This window comes from Notolepis coatsorum (genome assembly GCF_963971535.1).
Source record: "Notolepis coatsorum genome assembly, chromosome: 4".
NCBI classification, from domain to species: domain Eukaryota; kingdom Metazoa; phylum Chordata; class Actinopteri; order Aulopiformes; family Paralepididae; genus Notolepis; species Notolepis coatsorum.
The window spans coordinates 91347046-91363595 of record NC_140168.1 but is presented as its reverse complement, the minus strand read 5'-3'; the positions used below and the strand labels follow the sequence as shown (position 1 = coordinate 91363595).

Sequence of the window (16550 nt, the reverse complement as noted above, 5' to 3'; positions counted from 1 at the left end):
ATATAATAAGCCGCGCTCGGTAATAATAATAAGCCGCGTTTTTTCTTCCTTCTTCCCAAGATGCACAGATATATAGATAGATAGATAGATAGAGAGATTAGATGCAGTGTGCTTGTTTTGCAGTGAGTGCTGCGAGCAGTGGTAATAATAATCACTTCCTATATTTGGTTCGCGTTTGGTCCGATGAAGCCGAACCGAGACCGACGTTTTCAGGCGGACCAGAGTTCGACTGTTTGGTCCGCGAACCGAGTTCGACGCGCATTCACACAGACCCGAAAAACCGGACTATCGAATTCTGGTCCGAAAGTCCGGACCAAACAGCCCCTGTGTGAAAGCGACCTAAGAGAGGACAGTCCTAGTGGACTAAGAGAGAACAGTCCTAGTGGACTAAGAGAGAACAGTCCTAGTGGACTAAGAGAGAACAGTCCTAGTGGACTAAAATAACAGTCCTAGTGGACTAAAAGAGAACAGTCATAGTGGACTAAGAGAGAACAGTCCTAGTGGACAAAGAGAGGACAGTCCTAGTGGACTAAGAGAGAACAGTCCTAGTGGACAAAGAGAGGACAGTCCTAGTGGACTAAGAGAGAACAGTCCTAGTGGACTAAGAGAGAACAGTCCTAGTGGACTAAGAGAGGACAGTCCTAGTGGACTAAGAGAGAACAGTCCTAGTGGACTAAGAGAGAACAGTCCTAGTGGACTAAGAGAGAACAGTCCTAGTGGACTAAGAGAGAACAGTCCTAGTGGACTAAGAGAGAACAGTCCTAGTGGACTAAGAGAGGACAGTCCTAGTGGACTAAGAGAGGACAGTCCTAGTGGACTAAGAGAGAACAGTCCTAGTGGACTAAGAGAGAACAGTCCTAGTGGACTAAGAGAGGACAGTCCTAGTGGACTAAGAGAGGACAGTCCTAGTGGACTAAGAGAGGACAGTCCTAGTGGACTAAGAGAGGACAGTCCTAGTGGACTAAGAGAGAACAGTCCTAGTGGACTAAGAGAGGACAGTCCTAGTGGACTAAGAGAGAACAGTCCTAGTGGACTAAGAGAGAACAGTCCTAGTGGACTAAGAGAGAACAGTCCTAGTGGACTAAGAGAGAACAGTCCTAGTGGACTAAGAGAGAACAGTCCTAGTGGACTAAGAGAGAACAGTCCTAGTGGACTAAGAGAGAACAGTCCTAGTGGACTAAGAGAGAAGAGTCCTCGTGGACTAAGAGAGAACAGTCCTAGTGGACTAAGAGAGAACAGTCCTAGTGGACTAAGAGAGGACAGTCCTAGTGGACTAAGGGAGGACAGTCCTAGTGGACTACGAGAGAACAGTCCTAGTGGACTAAGAGAGGACAGTCCTAGTGGACTAAGAGAGGACAGTCCTAGTGGACTAAGAGAGAATAGTCCTAGTGGACTAAGAGAGGACAGTCCTAGTGGACTAAGAGAGGACAGTCCTAGTGGACTAAGAGAGGACAGTCCTAGTGGACTAAGAGAGGACAGTCCTAGTGGACGAAGGTAACAGCCCTAGTGGACTAAGGGGCCATTCTCACTCACCCATTCGGTTCCGTTCCATTCCATTCTGGTCCGTTCCGAGATCTGATGCAAACTCCCCCCCCCCCCTCTCCCCCCTCTAGTTTGTGTACACACTCAGTCTTGGTGCGCTCTGGGTTTTGTTTACGGTTTGCGTTTTGAGCTTGTAAGCTTGCCATAGGCGATGATGTCACGCTCGAAAATGTAAACAGGAAGAGTTTAACACACGGTGGAGACTGGATGCTGATATAAAATAAACAAATAACCAATAAATATGAAGTTATATTTGAACCTCTGTTGTCAAGCCTTGTCAATATAACCCACCCCCTTTTCTCACGAATGGATGGTGTTGTAGAGTTCGCTTTTGAGTGTTTCCCAGGGCTAACGCTAAGCTAACGGCTAACGCTAGTTAGCTTAGCCTAGTACTAGTCTAGAATAGCCACTGTAGCACTTATTTTTCAGCAAAGAACGTGCAATAAACAAAACGGATACATTCACTGTGTGTTCTGACTCTCATTTGTTGATGAAACAAAACTAACATCAACACAATTGAACACCAAAAGCGGAGTTTAGTCTCATAGGCGCTGATTTTGTTAGCTTACATGCTAACGTGAATGGAATATGCCAGTATAATAGTATAGCATTGTGGCAAACGCTAAGCTAACGGCTAACACTAGTTAGCTTAGCCTGTTCAGCAGCTAACATTATCCCATCGCTCGTGGCAATTATATTGCATGTCATTGATCTACTGGTCGACCACGGCCGACTGGTTGGGCACCACTGGTCTAATAGAAATAAATGCATTCGAACAAGAAACCAATGTATAGACATAGCATGGCAAACAAAATTGCCAGGCCTAATGCGAGCCAGGGAAGTGCTGTGCTTTGTAACGGCTTCATGTTTTCATCCACTGAGCTGTGAGGCTCCACATGCTTGTTTTTGGTTGAGGTCTGAACTCTCAAATTGCCCATAAATATAGTTTTTGTGGGTATTGTCCAGTTATTGCTGTGTGCTTTTATCTGCCCAAAATTCAAGCAAGCATGAAAAGCATTACAGTAACGACGTTATGTGTGTCACGCCCCCCGCTCCCACTGGCCCGCACCCGAGACCACCTATTTCAAGCGTCCCAGGTTCAGCGGGGGATAGTACGAATCAGCGCCGCTTCGCACCCAAGAGGGGTGTGTCCGTCTGAGTGAGAACACTCCCCCCGTCCCCGGGGCAGTAGGGCGGGCCATACTTTTTTTTTTTTGGAAAATCAATCGAGTGGGGTGTCTAAAATATGTGTTTTTCTGTGGGGAATTCAAATATGGGATTATTTTTCTAATCGGATAACTCCTACCTACATTGTTTTGGATTTCAAAATGGCCGATTTGACCATTTTTCACCCCTTGGCCATACATGGATGCCAACATGATTCTGAAGGAAATCCTAACATGCAAGGTGTCTAAATGATGTGTTTCTTAATGGGGAATTCAAATATGAGTTCATTTTTGGGATAGGATAACTCTAACCTACATCATTTTGGATTTCAAAATGGCCGATTTTACCATTTTTCACCCCTTGGCCATACATGGATACCAACATGAATCTGAAGGAAATCCTAACATGCAAGGTGTCTAAATGATGTGTTTCTTAATGGGGAATTCAAATATGAGGTCATTTTTGGGATAGGATAAATATAACCTGCATAATTTTGGATTTCAAAATGGCTGATTTTACCATTTGAACCCATTGGTATTGTATTACAAAATTGCAAAGATAAAAAATATATGGGAAATCATTTATAATGACAAAGCCATCAAATGTATTAACAAGTGAACTGTATATAACTGGATACAACTCCAAATATCAATAATAATAATACTAACTATAATAAATTGTATTTGTAATGCACACAAACACCTAAGTGCTAAATCTCGATCTCCTGACTTCTTGAACTTTGCCAGGTTCCAATATCTTGATTGGACTCATTCTTGGATGGCAAGATCTCCTACTGTACTGCTTTAGCCACCAACCTACAAACACAAACTTAAAGTCAACGTCAGCCATAAATAGGTGAGCTCTTTCCAGAACTACTCAGCAGAAACCTCTGTAACCATTTTAACAAACGTCTCAATGTATTGAGAAAATCCATGGGGCTCCATCAATCCTCTATCTTCTTAAAACATTGGAAAGGCAGGGGATGGAAAAGAAGGCAGAGAAAAGGAGAAGGGGCAAAGAAGAAAGCTTTGCAGCAGCAGACAAGGTTGCCAGGAAGGATGTTGAGAGCTTCCTTACAGTCCCTGAAGTTGAGCTCATTCCTGAAACTGACCCTGCAGCTTCAGCAAAGCTACGGAAAAATGATGATGAGATTCCAAACATCGCCCTTGCTAGTGTAAGGTATGGCATAGGTCTAAGGCCACCTGCAGCTATAGCAACTGCAGCTCTGATTCATGCAGGACTCATCTTAGAAGATGACACAAGTAAAGTGATTGATAAGAACAAGGTTAAGAAAGCACAAGAAAAGTTGATGCAAGAGCTGGGGGAAGAGTTTGAGGAGAAGTGCAGGGAGGAGGGGGGGGATCTCCTGTATCCTCTTTGATGGGCGGATTGACATGACCAATGTGATGATGGAAGCTGAGGGCAGTGACCAATCTTTTCCTGCAAATATCAAGGAAGAACACTATAGTGTTGCTAGTGAGCCTGGCAGCAACTATCTGTTCCACTTTACACCAGAGAAAGCAACTAAAGAGGAGTCCCATGCAGAGAAGATTGCTAAGGTCCTGTTTGCCTGGCTGAAAGAGAGAGGTTCTGATAAGACCTTGTGGGCCATTGGAGGAGACTCGACCAATGTCAACACTGGAGTGAAGGCAGGTGTAATGCTGGAGCTGCACCTGGGGAGAAAGCTGGTCTGGTTGGTGTGCAACCTGCACACTGGTGAACTTCCACTGCGCCGTCTCATTGTTGAAGTTGATGGGGCTACTCTGTCTGACAACAAATTGTCTCAGCCAATAGGACAGCTCCTTGATTCTGTTACAGACTTGGAGATCAATCCTAACTTCACCAGGATCTTTCTTGGCCCTCCGCTGATCAAGCTGCCTGAGAAGATCATTCAAGATCTCTCAACTGATCAACACTATGGCTATAAGCTGGTCTGTGCAATCAGGGATGGAGTGCTTTCTGCAAGGCTGGCTCTGCTGGAGATTGGACAGGTAAACCACAGCCGCTGGCTCACCACAGCAAACAGACTCCTCAGGCTCTGGGTGTCAAAGTATCAACTTAAAAGAAAGAACCTGAATAATCTACAATGCATTGTGGAATTCATCATTGGAGTGTATTATCCATGTTGGTTCAACATGAAGGTCAAGCACTCCTGAATCGAAGGGCCTAGGCACATCCTGTTTCAGCTGGACTGCCTCAAGTCTCAGAGGAAGGAGGTGCTGGATGTTGTGATGCCAACTGTGAGAAGATCTGCTTGGTATGCCCACAGTGAAGCCATCCTCCAAACACTGCTGTGCTCTGAGGATCAAAAAGAGAGAATTGAGGGGGTGGAGAGAATCCTGGCCATCAGGGGAGAGGGGGATCCAGACACTCAGCTGGGAGACTCCTGTGTCAGGATCAGAAGAACACCTCACATCAATAGTGACGCTTCCAGCATTGGTGGCTTAATCAGCTGGTCAGAAGATTTGTCAGAGCCACCTCTCACCTGCTCCCTAAGCACTTCCGAGGTGAAGAACTTAATCAACACCCCCATGGAGGTTCTCGACTGGCCTTGCCACACACAAAGCATCGAGAGGGTTGTTAAAATGGTGACTGAGGCCTCTGCTAAGTACTTTTCACAAGAAAAAAGGGATGGAGGGATCAGGGCTCAGGAGACCAGCAGGAGGCTGATGTCCAAGAATGAATCCAAGCAGGACTTGTGCAACCTGATCAAATTTAAGAAGATAGAGGATTGATGAAGTCCCATGGATTTTCTCAATACATTGAGACGTTTGTTAAAATGGTTACAGAGGTTTCTGCTGAGTAGTTCTGGAAAGAGCTCACCTATTTATGGCTGACGTTGACTTTAAGTTTGTGTTTGTAGGCTGGTGGCTAAAGCAGTACAGTAGGAGATCTTGCCATCCAAGAATGAGTCCAATCAAGATATTGGAACCTGGCAAAGTTCAAGAAGACAGGAGATCGAGATTTAGCACTTAGGTGTTTGTGTGCATTACAAATACAATTTATTATTGTTAGTATTATTATTATTGATCTTTGGAGTTGTATCCAGTTATATACAGTTCACTTGTTAATAAATTCCCCATTAAGAAACACATCATTTAGACACCTTGCATGTTAGGATTTCCTTCAGATTCATGTTGGCATCCATGTATGGCCAAGGGGTGAAAAATGGTAAAATCGGCCATTTTGAAATCCAAAATGATGTAGGTTAGAGTTATCCTATCCCAAAAATGAACTCATATTTGAATTCCCCATTAAGAAACACATCATTTAGACACCTTGCATGTTAGGATTTCCTTAGATTCATGTTGGCATCCATGTATGGCCAAGGGGTGAAAAATGGTCAAATCTGCCATTTTGAAATCCAAAACAATGTAGGTAGGAGATATCCGATTAGAAAAATAATCCCATATTTGAATTCCCCACAAAAAAACACATATTTTAGACACCCCACTCGATTGATTTTCCAAAAAAAAAAAAAGTATGGCCCGCCCTACCGGGGCAGGGCTGTACAGTGCGATGATATGATCGCAAATTGCCCCCTAATTTGGTCCGTGCGAGTTTAAAATAATATCTGGGGGCAAGCTTGCGAGTGGTGATTTCAACCCTTCATTCGCATTTCACTCCTAAATTAATCCATACAAATTGTAGTAAAACATTAGCCTACAACCAGGGCTGTACAGTGCAATATAATGTTGCGGTTGTAATTTCATTAGACAGACCAGCGCGGACCTTTAATAACATGCAATTTAATTGACACGAGCAATGAGCTAACGGTAGCTGCTAACCAAGGTATCCATTAGGATTATGCTAAGCTAACTAGCGATCTCTGCTAACCTTGGAAAACGGTCAAAGCGGACTCCACAAGACTAGTTCCATTCGTGAGGAAAGGGGGTGGGTTAGCTTGACAACAGAAGTTTAAACATAACTTCATATTTATTGGTTATTCATTTCTGTATATCATTCAATTTCCATCTCCGTGTGTCTCCATTCTCTCTCTCTCTCTCTCTCTCTCTCTCTCTCTCTCTCTCTCTCTCTCTCTCTCTCTCTCTCTCTCTCTCTCTCTCTCTCTCTCTCTCTCTCTCTCTCTCTCTCTCTCTCTCTCTCCAATTCAAATGGGCTTTATTGACATGGGAAACATACGTTTACATTGCCAAACAAAACAAAACAATCAAACAGAGAAAACAAAATAAATCAGTACATTACAGGCGGAATTTCTAGTACAGTCTTTATGGTGGTTGCATTCCGCTGGATGTCCTTTTCTTGTCACAGCAGCTCACAAATCTTGCTGCTGTGTTTGCACATTCTTGTATTTCTCCCAGTAGGTATGGGAGTTTTGAGTTATTGTCCATGTTTTCAAAGTCTCTTTGGGTGTTTGCAATTTGTGGGAAGTATATGTCTCTGATGTCTTGGTATAGTGGGCAAGTTGTTAAGAAGTGGAGCTCGGTTTCCACCTCATCTTGTGTGCAGTGGGTGCATAGTCTGTCTTCTCTTGGGAGCCAGGTCTGCCTATGGCGGCCTTTCTCAATGGCTAGGCTGTGCTCGCTGAGTCTGTACCTAGTCAAGGATCTTCTTAGTTTTGGGTCAGTCACGGTGCTCAGGTATTCTGCCATTGTGTACTCTCTGTTTAGGGCCAAATAGCATTTCAATTTGCTCTGGTTTTGGGTTGTTTCTTTCCAATGTGTCAGATAGTTTTCTTTTTGTTTTCTTATAATTTGATTTAGTCCAGTGTGGTTACTGTCTGGTGGTTCTGCTTGTGTTTGTGAGCAGAGTCCCAGAACCATCTGGCTGAGTGGGCATCTATCGAGGGTCTCTCTGTGGGTGAGGGCTATGTTGTGGAGTGTGTCTGGGTCGCTTTCTTTTAGGTGGTTGTGGAATTTGAATGCTCTTTTTTGAATTTTTATGATTAGTGGGTATCTTCCTAGTTCTGCTCTGCATGCATTATTTGGCGTTTTCCGTTGGGTGCGGAGAATGGATTTGCAAAATTCTGCATGCAGAGTCTCAATTGGGTGTTTGTCCCATTTGGTGAAGTCTTGGTTTGCAAGTGGGCCCCAGACTTCACAACCATATAGGGAAATTGGTTCTATGACGGAGTCTAATATTTTGAGCCAGATTTTGACTGGAATGTCTAATATGATGTTCCTTTTTATGGCATAAAAAGCCCTTCTTGCTTTGTCTCTCAGGTCGTTCACAGCTTGATTGAAGTTCCCTGTAGCACTGATGTTTAGGCCGAGATATGTGTAGTTTTTTGTGTGTTCTAGGGAAATTGTGTCTAGGAGGAATTTGTGTTTTTGTTGTTGTAGGCTGGGCCTTTTTTGGAATATCATAATTTTAGTTTTGTTTAGGTTTACTGTCAGTGCCCATGTCTGGGAGAATTTGTGCAGAAGGTCAAGGTGCTGCTGTAGCCCTTCTTTTGTTGGGGACAGCAGCACCAGGTCATCTGCAAACAGTAGGCATTTGACTTCTGTGTTTGCTAGGGGGATGCCAGGTGCTGCAGTTTGTTCCAATGTTTTTGCCAGTTCATTTATGTATATGTTGAAGAGGGTTGGACTCAAACTGCACCCCTGTCTAACCCCCCGGCATTGAGGGAAGAAGTCTGTGTGTTTTCCCTCAATCCTCACAGCACATGTGTTGTTGGTGTACATTGACTTTATGAGGTCGTAGGTCTTCCCTCCAATGCCACTATCTAACAGTTTGTACAGCAGACCCTCGTGCCAAATTGAGTCAAATGCTTTTTGGAAGTCAACGAAACAGGAGTATACTTTGCTTTTATTTTTATTTATTTGGTTGTCGATTAGGGTGCTGAGGGTGAGAATGTGGTCTGTTGTACGGTGATTTGGTAGGAAGCCAATCTGTGATTTGCTCAAGGTATTGTTGTTTGTGAGGAAATGTGTGAGTCTGTGGTTAATGATCATACAGAGGATTTTTCCAAGGTTGCTGTTGACACAGATCCCACGGTAATTGTTTGGGTCATATTTGTCTCCCTTTTTGTGGAGCGGTGTTATGAGTCCTTGGTTCCAGATATTGGGGAAGATCCCGGAGCTAAGGACAATGTTAAGGAGTTTTAGTATAGCCAATTGGAATTTGGAGTCTGTGAATATGATCATTTCATTTAGGATACCATCCGCTCCGCAGGCCTTCTTGATTTTAAGTGATTTTATTTTGTCCTGTAGTTCTTGTAGTGTAATTGGGGAGTCTAGCGGGTTCTGGTAGTCTTTTATGGTTGACTCCAGGCTTTGTAGTTTGTCTTGTATGTGTTTTTGCTGTTCATTTTTTTGTATTGGGCTAAAGAGATTGGAGAAGTGGTTTACCCATACATCTCCATTTTGGATGGGTAGCTCCTCGTGGTGTTGTTTGTTTATTTTGTTCCAGTTTTCCCAGAAGTTGTTTGCTTTTATAGATTCCTCTATATCTTGTAGCTGGTTTCTAACATGTTGGTCTCTTTTTTTTCTGACTGTGTTTTTGTATTGTTTCAGTGTTTCACTGTATTGGAGACGTGTGTTCTGGTTGTCTGGGTCTCTGTGTTTTTGGTTTGATAGGTTCCTTAATATCTTCCTGAGATTTTTACAATCATTATCATACCATTTGTCATGCATATTTTTATTTCTATTTTTCCTCGCTTTCCTATTTGAGGCCTTTAGGTTGGATAAGGAAGCTGTAAGGTCAAATATGTTATTGATGTTTTCTACCGCCCCGTTTACACTTTTGCTGTTGTGTTGGAAGTTTTTTTCTAGGAATTGGTCTAGTTTGGATTGGACTTTTTGTAGCTTGATAGCGGATTGGAATGCTTCCATACTACTTTCTTTCCATTTGTAGTGTTTTTTAATAGTGTGTAGTTTGTTTGGTTTTGGTATTTCCTGGTTGGGTGTTGATCTATTCAGGTAGATAGTGGTTTTGGTGTGGTCTGACAGGGGTGTTTGCTGGCTGACTGTGAACGCTCTGAGAGACTCTAGGCTGAGGTGAATGAATGAATGAATGAAAACTTTATTTAACAGATTGCAGAATGGGTACAATACAGTACGGCTCAATACATACAATTGTTAAGGGGATGCAGACCTGAGAAAGACGTTCGTCTTGTTTCCATCAGGGTCCCCCATTTTCAATTCATATAGACATATATGACATACATGACATACAGATAGTCAGTACTGCTACATCTATACATTTATGACATACCAGATTTGCAAATACAGTACTGTTTGTGATACAGAAGGAGTCAAGAAAAGGGAGTATATACATTTGACGTAGAAACTGTACATTGGAGGAGGTTGGGTGGGGGGGGTTGGGTACATTGGGATATTGACAACCATACTGGGTAATTTACATTGGAGGTGGTTGGGGGGGGGGGGGAGCGGGGGGGGGGGGGCGGGGGGCACACTGTATAAACAAGTAACACTGTACATTGAGGGGGGGGGGGGAGGAGACACTGTACAAACAAACACAATTGTACATTGAACTATTGACAAAACCATACTAGGTAAATGACTGTACATTGGAGGGGGTTGGGTTAGGATATAAAATAGTGATAAAATAGTCTACTGTACTGTTACCCAGAGATGAGCTATATGTGTACCTACCATAAGTGTCCCCTCGGAGCCTACCGTTAACTATGTACAGTCCCAGCGAGCGACAGAGCTGTATAAGTTGTGACCCATGTTTATTTGTTGTTTGGTCATAGTTATTTCTGGGGGGGGGGCATATTTGGGAGGGGATGTTCCCACCTCCTGGTAGGTGTTTGTCTCCCTGTGTGCTGAGAGTGTCAGGTTCTCGTCCTGTCCTGGCATTGAGGTCCCCACAGACTATAATGTGCCCGTAAGCCTGGAACTGGTTGATTTCGTCTTGTAGGATTAGGAACATGTCTTCCTTGTAGTATGGGGATTCAATTGGGGGGATGTAGGTGGCACACAGGTAGATATCTTTCTCGGTTGATGTAAGTTCCTTATTTATTTTTAACCAGATGAAAAAAACTCCGGTTTTGATTAGCTTTATGGAGTGGGTTAGTTCTGATTTGTACCATATTAGCATGCCTCCAGAGTCTCTCCCCTGTTTGACCCCTGTTAGCTTGGTGGATGGTACCAGTAGCTCTCTGTCGTTTGCAGGACAGCCAGTAGGACTGTTTCCTCTGTGCCATGTCTCTTGTAGGACCATGATGTCTGTGTTTGACATTTCTGTGGTAAAGTCTGGGTTTCTGCTCTTTGTTCCAAGGGCAGTTGACCTCAGACCTTGTATATTCCAGCTTGAAATGGTAAAAGATTTGTATTCCATTATTAGTGTTATAATCCAGTGGTTTTGTCCTGGACCACGAATGAGAAGATCTTGCTGATCATCTGATGCACGGTCAGCTCCCCGGGTGGAGATCTGTCTCTCTCTCTCTCTCTCTCTCTCTCTCACACACACACACAGAGTCAGCAGATGATGATGATGATGTCTGTTCCATTCCTAGCAAGTTCAGATCTTTATCACATTTATGTACAATTACAGTGAAATGTTTTGGTCTTGGCTCCTCAACCTTAGAGCAGCAATGTAATAGAATAAAACAAAGCAATGGAAGTAGCATAGAATAGCAGCATACAAATTATGTTAAAGTAGCATAACAAATATAATACAGTATATAATGCTCTGTACATATAATACAGTACACACACAATTTCCACAATTTTGGCTCTGTACACCATCACAATGGACTTGAAATTAAACAAGGTGTGCTTTAAGTACAGACTTCCTTCTTTAATTTGAGGGTATTTACATCCAAATAAGGTGAATAATTTTTTGATGCCCTTGATGGGGAAGTTCAGGCATCATAGCAGCATGGGGGAGGGGGAGGTGAGGTACAGGTAGTAGAAGACATGATACAGGTCATAGAATTATAGTACAGTGGAGAAGTAATAAATAAATAAAAATAGGCAGTGTAAACAATATAACAATATAATTATATGGGCAAGTAGGCAGTGTAAAAAAGTCAAGGTGCAAGACGAGGGTGGTATGTACTAGGGCTGACCGAAGCTTTTTTTGGCAATCGAAGCTTCGGGGCCGAGCTTCGATTTTAATTCGAAGCTCCGAAAAAAAATAATTTTTTTTTTTTTTTTTTTTTTTTTTTTATCTTATGTTGTGGGACTTGTACAGCACTTTCATAAACGTTGTTGTTTTTAAATGTGCTCTATAAATAAAGTGGGTTGGATTAATTAATTAAGTAGCCCCTTTCGTGACTGAGCCAACAAGGTTTCACTCAGCTGTGTGATTTAATTCAAGGTGGATCGCTGTTGTCGTTTGAACAACTTCAGATTTCATGGGAACTACCAATCCCCCAAATCAAGAATGTTTAAGATGAATGAAGTAAGATTTTGATTATTTGAAATATGGCCTGTGTAGACTAAACTATGCACAGAATTATGTCAGTCTACAAGGTCCGTATTCTACATGGTCCGGCAATGTAGACCTTGTAGACTCCACTACAGACCAATTATCAGTGAATGTTCATGAATTTTTAAGAAGGGCAACTTCCACAAAAAAACAAAGAACTCACCAAAACATCTCAGTAGCACCTTATCTAAATTTTATTTCCTATTTTGTTTATTCATCCCAGTATCTTTCTTTCTTATGTGTGGAATTCTACAAGGCATGTAGGTGTATATGTATTTGAGGATGATATCCTTCAAACAGGCAATAGTGATGATATAATTTGGGCAGTGCTGAGCTGGGTTACTTTCCTCCAGTGTATTTGTCCCCCGGCCCCACCCAATGGCCCCATGCGCGCGCACACACACACACACACACACACACACACACACACACACACACACACACACACACACACACACACACACACACACACACACACACACACACACACACACACACACACACACACACACACACACACATTTACATTTAGTCATTTAGCTGACGCTTTTATCCAAAGCGACTTACAAGTTCTGTACGACAAGACAGCAAGAAGGGTACAACTCTATCAGCTGAGTAACAATGTTTATCAAAGTGTTGCGTGTTACAGTGTAGGTTAGTTTATTAGGAAAAGTGCATGACAGTAAGGTTAGTCACGGTTAGATTTTTTTTTTTTTTCTTTTTTTTTTTTTTTTTTTTAATCATTTCAGATAATGGTTGAAGAAGTGAGGCTTTAGTCGACGGCGAAAGATTGGACGGGATTCGGCTGTCCTAACTGGGATGGGTAGTTCTCACACACACACACACACACACACACACACACACACACACACACACACACACACACACACACACACACACACACACAAATCGAAGTAAAAAAAAAATTGATTTTTTTTTTTTTTTTTTACTTCGATTTTTTTTTTATGTTTGAAGCTTGTGCCATCGAACGAAGCTTCGAAGTATTTAAGACAGCCCTAGTTATGTACATGTTATATTAGCCCTATAATAAATCTAGTTACAACTTACAATATATATATATACTAATATATATAATCTAAAAATGCTAAATGCAAAAGAAAATCAATCCTAGAATGGTGTAGGACTAAATGCCCTGTGTGTGTACTCTTGTCTGTTTGTGTGTCAGTGGGACATCCTGCCCTCTCAGATACACCCTCATCGCCATGACGATTCACAAGGGGCGAGTCCCTCCTCTTCACAGTCACATGACCCAAAGAACCAGTCTGATTGGATGAGATGCAGATGCCAATCAAATCTCCAGGTAACTTGGAGTGTGTGCTGGTATCACGAGTCAACAATATTAGTGTCATACTATAGTAAATATCAGCAATTAGTCATTGGTTTAACAACCGCACATTGCTTGTGTGTGTGAGTAGCATCACTGATAATGATGTAGTGTTTAGGACTACCGCCGTGCTGACGGGATTCATTTTGAGGTTGATTGCTGTTCTGTTATATGCCACCAGGAGGCGCAAAGTCTCAAAATATTTAATAGCTTCCTGTAGAATCACTGGCAATCACCAATGATTTCTTACAAATGAAGGCGTTCAAAACACAGACGCACATCAATACAAACATATATAGTCATATTTATTATTATAATTATAAGAGAATTGTCATTATTATTATTTATTTGTCAGGCCGTGCACATCGCAGTCTGTCGGTGTCACACTGTTATTATATATCGGTTGAATGCCATATTTCGTCGTATTTATTACAGTATTATTATAATTATTTAGTTCAGAGGATGTCTGTACAATACACATGACGAGAGAGAGAGAGAGATGATGTCAATACAAGTGAAAATCCAGAAACCTGGCTATAGGCAGAATCACGAACAATGGTTTGTTCACACCTACCTGACTGCCAAGGTGTTGCCAGACTTTAGATAGTGCTCAAATACTTTATTCTAATATGCAACGTGAGAAAACTGCTTCGCGCTGCGTACTAGAGGGGCTCAAGCTCAATAACCATTTATAGCCGGTTTGTGTTATTATGAGTTTTAATCCGCAGTGCAGAGTCATCCCGTGCACATCGCAGTCTGAAATGGGAGGGCACAGATAATTAGATTACATTAGATTAAAATGTATTGTCATCATGTACTGTCTGTGTAATATCTGTTATAATCACAACTAACATGTTAAGTATTTCATGAGCAAACGAAATTCGTAAGATTGGCCATTTAGATTTATTATTTCAAGCGCAGAACTGAGAAATTCAGCACTACTGAAAGTTTTTTTCAGAACACTGCCTCTTGAGTAACAGACAAATGAATGAGGGGCGCTCCTCTGTTAACATATTCTGCGCCATGCAGTATGCCCATTTTATACCACTCTCTGCCAGTGCTGTAACCCTATGGAGTGGTTCACCTTCTTTGCAGGGCTATAACTTTTTAAATATTATAGCTATATCGACATTACTATGGCCCATTCAACATCGGGTATCTATAGTTCCGGATGTGGGAACGTTATATTCTTCCATTCATACATTGTCGTGTTAGTACCGTCGTGAATATAAGTATGTTTTTGGAGTGTATAGCAGTAATTTCTAGAACGCGTGTTATAGGCCCCGACGCGTATTACACATAATCGATTAGCGATTCGTTCCTATACACGCTATATTAAAAAATTCAAATGCATATGATCGCTATACATTATGCTCCATCATGCGTGAAGGAAAGGGGGGGGGGGGTCGTAATGATTCCTTGATTGTCACTAACGGCTTTCTTTAGTACGACGCCATACCTTGATCGGATAGATTGCAATGAAATAAATGGACAATCGAGCTGGAAATAACGTTAGATTCCTCTTACCTGTGCCCAATGAGACTGGAGGAAAAATATTCCAATTATTTGATGTCGATCTGCTAGATCCATTTTCCGTTTGTATGACGCAATAAATGCCGAAAGCATATTGATTCTTGCGTCTCGAAAGCGATCCCATGCACTCGAGTGTGTATCTTGATCCATGTTACAAGATATCTCTGCCGGAGCTTTTTCCCTGATGCACAGAGCGCCACTTCCGGTTTAGAATGGAGTGCAACCCGCCCGAAATCCACCAGGCGGCGGTATTGAGGCGTTGCAATATCAGACAGGGTCCAGCTGGCTCCCGGAGCCTTCCTGGATGAATTATGAATGCCAATAGCGAATAAAGTTAATAACGATCATAAAAACGAGTTAACTCGTTGTTGGCGCTCAACGATTGGCGGGCAATAACGAGAACTCGTCTTTGGCGCAAGATGTGTTAATAAACTATCGATTTAGGGCGGCTAGGTGGCGCAGTGGGCAAGACACTCGCCACCAACGCAGGAGATGCTGGGTTCGAGCCCAGCTCTCGGCGTTGCTACCAGCTTGGCTGGTCGTTCATACTAATACAATTGGCAGTATTAGGGGGTGGGAAGCTGGTGGGTGGGGATCGGACGTTGTGGACAGCAACTCCTACAGGTCGGTTGGTGCGCCTGCGCAGTAGAATCAGGAAGCGACGGGGGCGGCGTGTGTCCCTCCCACGCAGACCCTCGCCGCTGAGAGATCGCGCTGTGCAGGTGAAAAGATGCGACGGCTGCCTCCTCGAGTACCGGAGGGGACACGTGATGCAAGGCTTCGTCCACATTGCAGCCGGCTTGTGGGAGGCATGGCCAACAGCGTTCTAGACAGGGGAGGGTAGAATTGGACAATACGAAATTGGGGAAGGGAGAAAAATAGAAAAATGGGGAGAAAAAGTAGATATAAAAAATAAATAAAAAAACTATCGATTTATATGGAATTTGTTATAAACTTATCGCTCGTCTTACTCACAAATTCTATGGTAGATATGAAAGGGTTGCGACATGCCAGTGTTAGTGTAAAATCGGTAATTCTGGTTAGGACCTCGGTCCAAAACCCTTAAACTCAGATGATATTTGCACGTCAATGGTCAGATTTTGTTTCCACGTATCATAATTAAGCGGCACATGCTGCCAAATGAGAGCGAGATCATTTGTGTTCTTAAAAAAAAATAATAATAATTGGCATTTTACTGCTCTATTTCGGACAGGCCCGACAGAGAGGAAGGTTGGGAGAAGACATGGGGGAAAGACATGCGGCAAAGGTCGCCGGGTCCAGGAGTCGAACCCGGGACGTCCGCGTTGCACTGCAGTGCAGCTACGTGGTGTGCCACCCTGGCGCCCATAATTTGTGTTCTTTAATCTTTTTAGAGAGACCCTGCCAATAATTTATTCCTATTCTACACGCTTGATGGAGGTGATGGGCAGACGGTCAAAATGCTCCTACTTTGTAATGCAAATACAAGCAGCTGATTCTGCGTCTGTTTGTAGCATAAACATTCCACTGCTCATCTTGCCCAACAGACATGCTGTCCAAGTCAGACAGCGATTAATTACACGACTGTAGGATGAATAAAGCCTTTAACCTCTTAACCTGTTAA

General features: G+C 42.7%; 1 protein-coding gene across 1 annotated transcript in view; it reads right to left on the bottom strand.

Moving 5' to 3' along the window:
- The window catches only part of tert (telomerase reverse transcriptase), a 155036-nt gene that overhangs the window by 48835 nt on the left and 89651 nt on the right, over nucleotides 1-16550 (bottom strand). The window lies entirely within an intron of this gene.